Genomic DNA, 10,584 nt, shown 5'->3' on the forward strand with positions numbered 1-10,584 from the left:
TGAGGTTTTTGACTTCCAATGGTGGTACTGGTTTAAGATCTCCATTGTCAACCTGTCACTGTTAAAATTCCTATTTGGGGAAGGTAATTGGATTCTCTCACTCAATGCCTCAATTATAGAGTTGCTGCTTTGTTGCCCTGTAAACTCAAATTGTGAGGCAAATACAGTAGTGATTCAGGAAAATTTGCTTTTCTTGTAACAACTAGTACGTGCCAACGAGCAAATGTGGTACTGATCAAGTGACCCCAACCCACCCTGTCTTTCCTTCTGGGGGAGATTCAGTGTTTCTAAGCACCTCAGCATTTGAGGACTGCTGCTTGCAACGTTACAGCTTTGTACCAGCACAGCAGGTGATGCCTGTCTGTACCTTTTCCCTCCCCCAGCACACCCACCCTGCAGCCGGCTTAATTAGCCCCATAGTTTTGAGAAAACTGGGTAAGGTAAAAAGGTTATTTTCTAGCTCCTGAGCAAAATGTTCTACCCACTTAGCAAAATGTTTTCCTTTGTAGACTGTCTCAGAGATCAGAGCTGCTACAGCAGATGGAGACTTATCTAAGAGACAAAAAGACTAAAAAGACATGGCAAACTCAAGCAGCTGATGCAGCTCATAAAAGGAATGCAGCACTTTTAAATGTAAGTTTCTGCAACTACCAGGAACCGTATCAAAATGTCACGGTTATGTAGCTTAGATAATTAAAAAAAAAAAAAAAAAAGAGAAGTGTTTGCTCTATATTTGCTCTATAGTTGTCATTTGAATTCTCTTCTATATGGTTCCCTCTTCTGGAACTTGACCAAAAAGTATTAAATGACAAGTGTTTATTATCTGATGGCATCACTACCTATTTCCCGTGCCCTTCTTACAAAAGCCTCGTGGTGGCAGCTGCTACTATGTATTTTTATTTTTTTTTGAGCACATGTAGTGATGTAACACATGCTAGTACATGTCTGCCTGAGAGAACTTAGGGCTCTGTCAGGACTCACAGCCCCTCTGCGCTGCAGGGATGTTTGGAAATGGACTGACCAGGCTGCAGTGCTTTGGGCCAAGGGTAGGAACTGTTCTCCTGCTGTGGTTAAGTTGTGGAAGAGGTGCTCAGTTTAATATTTCTCTCTAAAGAGGTGTAGAGTGACTTCAAGCATTTTACTTGCAAGTCTGTAAAAGCAGACTTCATAGGGGTGACACCACTAATAATGTTCATTCCTGTTGTAATATTCAGGTAAAATTTGTTTCCTAGGTAATTAAAAAGATCTAAGTTTGACTGGAATACTGAAAGGCTCCTCTGGAACTCCTAGCTCAGGCATCTGAGTTTGAAGAGATGTGCTTGACCACTGACATGATGCATTTGAAAAATGTGTGTTGCTTTTCCAGGAGGCAGCAGAAAACTGAACCTCCTGTCCCTTTTCTTTAATCTCCTACTTACTAAGGGTCTATAATGCATGTGTTGTGTTTATTGAAAAAGTAAGTTTTACTCTAGAAAATTACAAGATTAATTTGTGTCACCAGAATTTCTTTGGTTTTTTTTTTTCATGCAGAGCCTGGTTCAGATTTAAAATGTTCACATTTTGGGTGGGTATAATTCTATTGCATTAGAGTGTGCATTTAAAAGAGATGTTTATTTAGAGAAGGGCAGACAAGAAGAACAGTTAGCTGGGAATGCCTTCTTAACTATTCTGTGACAAAGAAGATTTTTCAGCTTGGGCTGGTGAACTGGTACATTCTGGACAGAGGCAATCAAGCCCCTCTTTATTTGGTATACCAAGTGTAGGTGCTTCAGTGAGAGGCTGAGGATAAATGGATGGTTTGGTTATTTTTTCCATAACTCCTGCTCCGTTCATTTAGTACTTTCAGCTGTTATGATTCCTATTTTCCATAGGCATTTTAGGTTAGATTTTTACTTTATAAATAGAGGGTTTTATAAATTATTTGTGTTTATGAATGCATTCTCAGTTTACATATACAGGCAAAACAATAAATGCAGAATATATTTCTCCATCCTGAAAGCTATACTGTAGTGAAAATCGTAACAATAGCTCAGACATATACAGAGTGTAAATATTTCTGCAGTTAAACAGATATTTGCTATCTTCTGTCACATCCTCAAAATTGTTCCTTTCAAGTGTCAAAAATGTTGGTGTTTGTACAGAAAAAAAGCAAAAACATATGTATCAAAACAAATTCTGTTGCAGGATAAAATAGCATAAATCAATTTAAATCTATTAATTTTATCCTAGTTTTAACAAGCATGCACTCCTGCAGATGCTTTTTGATAACAGAAGAAAACAGGAAAAAAAATATCTATGCAGCATAATATATGAGAAGCTTGAAAACAAGACTGATTAATGTGCCAGATTCAGAATATTGTTCCTGATACCAGGCACTGTACATTTCACAGTTACCATGTGGAGAGTTGTTGATTTGGCCTACTCAAAAATACATGGACATGACGAAGTGTTATTTTTTTATTTGCATTTCTGGTTTTCTGCGTGTAAGCAAAATCAGTTGTTTTCAGTAATAGATCATAGCAAAAGCCATTTTTCTTTCTCTGTGCTAGTTGGAATTTATGCACAGGAAAGATTTTAAAATTAATTTAAATTCTAATCAGTAGGAAGCAAGGAACTAACCTTTTTTTTTTTAATTGAAATTTTGACATTATAAGCATTTGTTCAGCATTTTAGCATAATTATCAGAGTATTTTCCTCAATGTCTTTAGAGGGAGACTGCAGATTAGGGAAATCTGTATCATTTGGTGCTTATATAATGTTGTCGTAATAAAAGCAGAAATTAGACTAGTATTTGTAATCTAATTTATGACATTTGTTTCTCAGTGATATTTCTTGTGTTTAGAAATATGTATTACTGTGCAACAGCTTGTAACATGAAATAGAAAAGAAAGAGTATGCTGTATAGTAATTAGTACTGGAAAGGTAATTTAGAACAAATTTGCTTTCCTTCCCAGGCATGCAATTCCAGAATTATTTAAGTGTGATTGTGCCAGACTGATATCAATATAAGTGACAGCTGAATTTGGTCCCCTAAAAGCAATGTATGTGTCATGCATTCCATTTTACCTCTGGGGAAGGGTCTTGAATTGTTTTTGTTCCAGTCCTTGTGGTTTTAGGGGAAGCACTGTAAGATGCTCTCTTTTTTTCAGTACAGTGACATATTAGATTAGCTGTTTTTTTTCCAAAGAAGTTTATACTGCTGATGTATTTATTTTTATATTGATGACAGGGATTTATTTTTCTTATAAAGCTTACCAGTTGCATAGAAACACAAGTGCCATCTAATCTTTGAGTAGTTCTATTTATTTTCTAAAGCATACTACACCTTCCAGCAAAAATTTCTTTCACTGTCTGTCATTAAGTCAGTATTCTGAATGACAATAGACTGCACAACACAAACTGGAGTGAGCAATGAAAAGACACATCCAATATCTAGGCTATGCCAAAGTGACCTTCTCTACTAAACATATATGCACAACTGCTGTCTCCTTTCTTGCCTGAAAGACTTTCATTTCCTGTCACCATAAACATTCCAGTTACTTGGCTGAGTCTATAAAGAAATAATGATTGATATTCTTCTTCCTCCCTGTTAAAACTCCTACAGTAATTAGGAAGAAGGAATCAGAAAGGAGGAAAATCCAGTGGAAGAATATGAGGTGACCATTACTGTATGATCCTTTATTCAGTCTGGTTTGTTATGGGGATAACTTCTCCAGAGTTGGCCTGAGCCATTCTGACACGAGCTTCATTTGGTGCTGTTTGTTTGTGTCTGTTCTAAGTATGTGCAACAGAGAAATTCTTTGCTTAAGTCACTTAGATCTGTGTTGGCCTCTGTTATTTTGACATCAGGATTTCAAATGGCCTATGTCCTTTTTCCTATTCCCTCTATATGTTTATTCCATTAGTCTCTTCTTACCTGAGAAGGGGCAGCCATTTGCTGCTTCTGAGAATTTGGATAAATCTGAGAATTAGTTTACTCTTTCTCAGACATCACAGTGGTATGGATTTTGCTATAGAAAAGGGAGGAACAATTTTACTTGGATTAGGTTTGTTAATTATGTACAAGAGAATATTGTAAAATGAATTAATGAAATAAAATAAGATGAACACTAAATTGAACAATCTGACTGTGTGTGTCACTAAGTTAAACTTCAGCAAGGCTGGGTTTTTGCTTTTATTAATCATACTCTACTGAACTAAACTTGAGTTGAGCACTGTTTACTTATTGATGTGTTCAGACTGGCTATTATTCAATACGAGTAATCATGTTTGGTCTCTCTTGTGGATATGCTCCTCCAGAATCTCACTCTTCTTTTCAGCAGCAGTGGTGGTGAATATTTGGGAAGTCCCTTTGGGGAATTTCCTCTCTCATTTAGTTTTTCTGTTGTACTCTTCACACCCGCTCTCTGCTCCCAACTCTGCCATCTGCTATACTTTCTTTCCCCCTCCACTCTGTTCAGCTTTGGCTTCTTCACACCCCACTCCCACGTCCCTTTCTGTCTCTCTTCATCTGCCCACCACTCAATCTCTTCAATGTTTGGGTATGGAACTAAGCCCACAAGAACAGGTCAGAACTTTAAAGGGGGAGGGTGGTTAGTTTGGGAGCATGCTTTGATTTGTTTGTTGCTGTTGATTTTTTTGGTTGCTTCTTTTTTATAAGATTTATTTGGGCCTGTGTGAATCCAGCACACATCCACTGGACAAGCAGAAACCCAAATACTGATTTTTTTTTTGTAGAAAACTATGTGAGGTGCATTGTCATCCAAGCTTGTCTGGTGAACAGCTTGCTGCAGCTCTACATTTATGTGCACATGTTATGCATGCATATTAGCAAGTCATCTTTGTCTTGAGAAGTAAAGATCTTGCACATAATTTGCCTAGTTACTTTACAGTTACAGTAGCTAGAATACATACTTCAGTCTTATGCAGCACAGAGAAAGATGTTCCATTCCCCTCTATTTCCTTAAGTTTTATACAACAGAATTTAACTAATTTACCCTGGTGTCCAGAGAGAATAGCAGTGTTTACAGCAGAAGTCTTACTTGGTTGTGAAATGTATTCTTGTGTGAAATAGGTGCAGCAAACACATTTAGCAGCTGTAGGGTGTTAGTCTAAGTAGTACAAGTTGTATTTCAGAGTGACTAAACAAATATTTGAACTTCAGTGTTAATTTTTGAATGCTGTTTAGCTGTAATGGGTTTATTTAGTTAATATAAATGTCTTTATGTGTGTATTTTTCTTTTAAAATTCCCAGTGCTTGTTTTTAAAATGTACTTTGCTTGTGTTTTAGGATATAGAAGCAGCAGAAAAAAGGCTGCAAGAAAGAATGTATTTACTTCCACATCCTGATACTGTTAAGTTAGAAGTAAGTCCTAGAACTCTGTCTTTTCATTTGTTTCCATTTGCTGTTTACCAAATATTTTGCCTTTTTTTTCCCCTGAAGCATGTTCTTAAAGTGAAAATAATTGATTTTAAAATCCAGTGACTGGTATAGCCAAAGGCCTTGCTACTGTTGTAGCAAGCTGAACCTAAATTCTGGGACAAGGTCCCTAGATTCTGGAGCATTCTGGTGGAAATATTTAGCAGCTTTCAGATCTATACAAACTTCTATTTAAAAATGAAGTTAAATATAAAAAATCAATATTGTGAATACTAAAAGATTACTTTGTTTACTGTGTCAGAGCTATTTAGTTTGTTTTATATGGTCATCCTATTCTCAGTTTACCACAGATTTATCATCTTTACATTTGAGGGTCAGCAGTTTCTATCAGCATGAACAGAGAAAATTTCCCATCAATTATTTTAGAGTTGTATGGAAGCCTATGAAAAGTACTACAGCAGGAACACTCGGTTCTTTTTTTTTTTTCTTCTCAACCTGCAGTCCCTAAATCATTATTTCAAGATAAAAATGTGAGCAGATTCCCATCTGTTTCTTGCCCCAGTGGTTTGTGTTTGTGCTGTGTGGTGGCTTGGTTCCCAGAGGCACAGGAGCAGAGTGTCCCGTGCTGGTTTGGGTGCCGGGGCTCTGTCAGAGCAGGGCTCAGGGCCAGGTTTCAGCACTGTCAGCTCTGAAGAGAGGTGGATTGTACCTCAGCTTCACACCTGCTGGGCAAGTGTTGGCATGCTATGGCTATTACTTAAAGGAGAGGCATCACTTCTTGTTCAAAGTTTTCATCTGTCATTGCATTTTGTAAATAGCCTGCTGTGGCTGTGACAGGGGGCACACTGGCTATGCCCCTTCCGTGGCTTTTTTATTATTTTTAGACATTTTTAGGCAAAAGGGTACATCCTTTCCTGAATACTTGTACATTTTGAATGATGCTAAGGAAGATGCCAACCCACTAATATTAAACATTAAACCTGTCTTGACTGTGTTCAGAAGTAGTTTCAGACTCTTCAGTGACTTTAGAGGCACCTCTCGAGGTGTTTGGGTCAGTTAGTCCATGGCAGGTGTGAAGCTGCTCCTCCACTCACGTCAGCACAAATTGGAGGCTGCAGAGCAATTGCTCGTGGCTGCAGAATGTCTGCACTCTGCAGCAGTGGTGAAATTTTGGAGAGAGCAGAGTTGCTATTTGAAGGAGAAGATCCTATTTCAGCTTTTTTTTTTTTTATGCTTCTAGAGAAGAGTGCTATAAATAGTGGGAAAAGAAAACTTTCTTTCATGGTACAAAATTCTTGTGTGTGCTTTGTTCCAAAACACTTCTGAGCATATTTCACTCAGCCATATATGTGTCTGTATTAATATACTCTGAAAGTTATGGCTATAATGGATCCCCAGCTTGCTGAGTCGGAGTAGTTTTGTGTGACAGCACATATGCTTGTCAAAAAAGATTCTTTGAGTAAATCTGTTGAAGAAAATATTTTTGTAAACCTGCAAGAGCCATAGTTATATCTGAGTTGCATGTAAGGATCAAAATGATTAGCCAGGAATCTAATACTGTGCCGGGAGATCTTCAGTTTTATGCTGCACTTCTCCTTCATTATATACTTAAATAAAGAAAAAAGGCTCACTAAATATGTATCATAACTGTTTTATACTGCAAAATTATATTTTTCTGAATGGACATCAATGGCAATAAACACTTACATACATGGATGGATTCAAGTGCTATCTTAGCACAACTCTTAGATCATGTTATTTTGTGGGGAAAAATGATACCTGACACTTAAAATATCCCTGAAAATGCTACCAACACAAAAATGATGAATGAGTAATAACACAGATAAATAATATGTTAAATTTATTACTCAGAGGCACAGTGTAAAGCAAGAGGAAAGGTTAGATGATCCACAGTGATTCTCCTAGACCACTCGCTAAATATGCATCACCTTTTGTTATTATTTTAATTTGTGATCCAAATACTGCATATGATTACTTTATCAGTGAATTATCAGGTCTAAAATTTTACTCAAATATTTTGACCTGTAGTCCTGTATAGTACTGTAAACTTTTCTAGAATGATCAATTTACATTGGTAAAGGGGCAGCCTTCATTTCTAACTTTTTTTCCTCTGCAAAATGAGATTCCAGTAACATACATACTTAAATATAAAAGCTGCTTTTGGAAAAGTATATAATCATGGAAAATAGTTTATTAAAGGTACTGTAAGGTCTAAACTGATGTGTTGCTTACCACAAGAGGGCACATTCAGTCACTTCACAGTTTGTCCTGCAGAATGAAATATTTCCAAGCTGATATTTTGTATCATACAAGAGATTTAAAATTTCATATGTTAAGTACGTTGTTCTTTTCTGAATTGCTTTACTCTTAAAGTAAGATTTAATAATGCATTGCATTTCTATATTGTTTTAAACTGGCTGACACAGATTTTGAAATTAAGTTTATTTCTTCTTATATCTTTCTCAGACTCTCTATTGGGCATCAATAAAAGAATCTCTTCCCAAATGGGAAGAGTTTCTTTTAGGAAGAGCAGAAGTTCCTATTGGCTTTAAGAAAATGAAAGCTACAAAGCAGAGCATAAACTACCCTGAAGAAGATTCACAAAAATAAACATTTTAGTTTCATTTTGTTTTGTAATTTATCACTTAAGCAGAGAAGATCATCCAGATATCAACAGACTATCATGCCATTAAACTGAAATGTAAATCATTTAAATTAAAATTAGTTCTATAGGATTATTTAATTCCATTGTTGCATTGTGTACGATTCCTTATTTTTATTCTGTACTAGAGAAGTAATCCTCAAATGGGCTTTTAGGATCAAGAATGAGAAACATTTGTGTATAGATTTCCACCAAGGCAATTGGGTTTTCAGTGTGAGAGGAGTTTTATGTTATTTTTAATCCTCTGCTTCTACATATAAGTGCGATAAGTAAAGACAGATTCTTGCATTATCTTTCTTCACTTCAGTCATCTGTGCTGCATGCCTGCTCGTGGATGAGGCAGAAAGGAAGAATTTACTGTTAGCAGAAAAGGCAGACTGTGCATCAGAGTAGCCTTGGTTTAGCACCAGGAACCTGTGCAGGAACAAACTTGAATTTCTGCATCTGGTTTTCCCTGGTTTTTTTGTCATTGCCACTTTCATCACTCATGCACCTCACTCCAGGCAGCTTTTCCCAACCTCCTTCTGCCTACATTGTATTTGTTGTCTGACGGGTGGGCAAACAAATCTGTAGGGCTTTTTGCTACTTCTAGGCTGCTCTTAATTCTATTTTCTTTCTGCTGATATAATCTACAAGTGAGAACTTTTTCTGAGGCATGGAAAGTTTTGAAGAAGCAAACAGAAAGGTAACCGGCAGTGGCATTCCACGAGTTGTTTCCACTAGTGGCTTTCTAGAAGTTGAAGATGTAATATTTTCATTTTCAGTCATTGAACAGCTTCCCAGGTTCCTCCTACAGAGGTGCAGTATCAGTGAGTTTTAATTGTACTGAGCTAACTTGGTATGAAAAATTCACTGGTACAGAACTTCTAGAAGTGTCAGTTCAGTGGAAGATCCTTTCTGATGACATGCAGGTGTGACATGGCCTGCAAAAAAATTTCTTTCCTAAGCAAAAGAAGCCAATAAAATATTAATTTCTTTTATTAAGTACCTGGACAGGTTAACAGTCAATATACTGTTAAAATTTAATCTCTTGCAACAACGTCATTCAACCCCCAACCTGGAAGTAGTAGGAAAAAAAAAGTACCTCTGCCAGTGTCTGAAGATATGAAAACCTAATGATTGCAAATATTATTAGTCTGCTAATTATCTGAGCTATGCATCTTCATACTACATAGAGAGAGACTCCACCATTCAAAAAACATTATATCCCTATGCAGCATGAAGAATCACTGACACAATAAAATCAAAACTTTAGGTGCAATATTAAATTGTGTATTTTCCACAGGATTATTAGGAGTTCATTTTAAACTTTTTCTATTGAAGTGTCCATTAAACTGATAACTTTTTACAGAAACTGCCATCTTAGAATTATCCTGTTGAGTGGGTGTTGGTGTTTGTAACAATAACGTTGTTTTCATAATATGTGATGGCAGATTAGCACGCTTCTCTGCAGTGTTGTTAACAGTTGTAATTAAGGAATAAACAGTAAAGGGTGTCAGTCCGATGACAATTTCATCTATAGTGTCACAATACAAAATGTCACAAAATATTAGAACTGTTATATAACTACAAAAATATCAAATTAGGCTTTCATCTTACAAGCTGAGAGCTTAAAAAAAACTTGGCATAGAGACCATTGCAATTTTATACCTACTCAGTGTTCTGTCACAAAGACAACTTGGTAATATTTTCTTCTGTAAACTCACAATGTGATTCTCAATCTGATTTAGTGGGAATGTGTATAGATCTTACAGTTGTATAGCTCACGTTTAAAAAGCAAATAATTGGAACCATTTGAGCACACAAGAATGGAAAACCTATTATAGATGATACTCAGAATGAAGGGATGGATGAGCAGTTACTAACAAAGAATGGGACTCATTCTGTTCTTTGCATCCAAAGGGAAATCACCTCAATAAAAATCTGGGCCCCTAAGTACTTTATACATGGAATAATCTGAGCCTTTATCTCTTCTGACTCTGCCTAACCACTGGGACACAATGCAGGTTCTCACTCTCCTTGCCCTGGTGCTTTTCCCTGGAAGGAGATCTGGCTGTGTGGACATGGAGTGCAGCTCCATGGGTGAGAGTTTGGCAATGTGCATGAAAGGCACCTGCAAGCAGGGTTAGAGTGCTTACCCTGCTGCAGTTAGGTGCTCACATAGCATGCCTGAGAGTAAAATGAAATGATCTTCAAGGAAGGAATTTAATTTCCTGCAGCATAACTTTAGAAGCAATAGGGCAACTAGTTCAAGGAAAACTATGTAGGAACATGTCCAGGAAAATAACAACTGAATAAAGAGAACCATTTAAAGCAGGAATATGTGTAGGTGACTGTTCTCAGAGACAAGGGCCTTCATGTTGGCTTGTGGTTTGAAACAAATAAATGCAATTGCCCATGACTGTGAAATAGCACAGTAATAGGGGCAGGGGCAAGTGTCTGCTGAGTTGGGCCATGCAGGGGCAAGGGACCATAATTATATGGGATCTCCTGTTCTACTTAGATTTGTTGAGTTTAATTT

General features: G+C 36.9%; 1 long non-coding RNA gene across 1 annotated transcript; it reads left to right on the forward strand.

Moving 5' to 3' along the window:
• The first annotated feature begins 519 nt into the window (after positions 1-519).
• On the forward strand, positions 520-7,883 carry LOC118691543 (uncharacterized). Its single transcript, XR_008508559.1, has 4 exons — positions 520-633; positions 3,605-3,656; positions 5,291-5,365; positions 7,868-7,883. It is a non-coding gene; the product is annotated as an uncharacterized LOC118691543 (long non-coding RNA).
• The last annotated feature ends 2,701 nt before the right edge of the window (positions 7,884-10,584 follow it).

The sequence above is a fragment of the Molothrus ater genome, chromosome 11 (assembly GCF_012460135.2).
Source record: "Molothrus ater isolate BHLD 08-10-18 breed brown headed cowbird chromosome 11, BPBGC_Mater_1.1, whole genome shotgun sequence".
Taxonomy (NCBI): Eukaryota; Metazoa; Chordata; class Aves; order Passeriformes; family Icteridae; genus Molothrus; species Molothrus ater.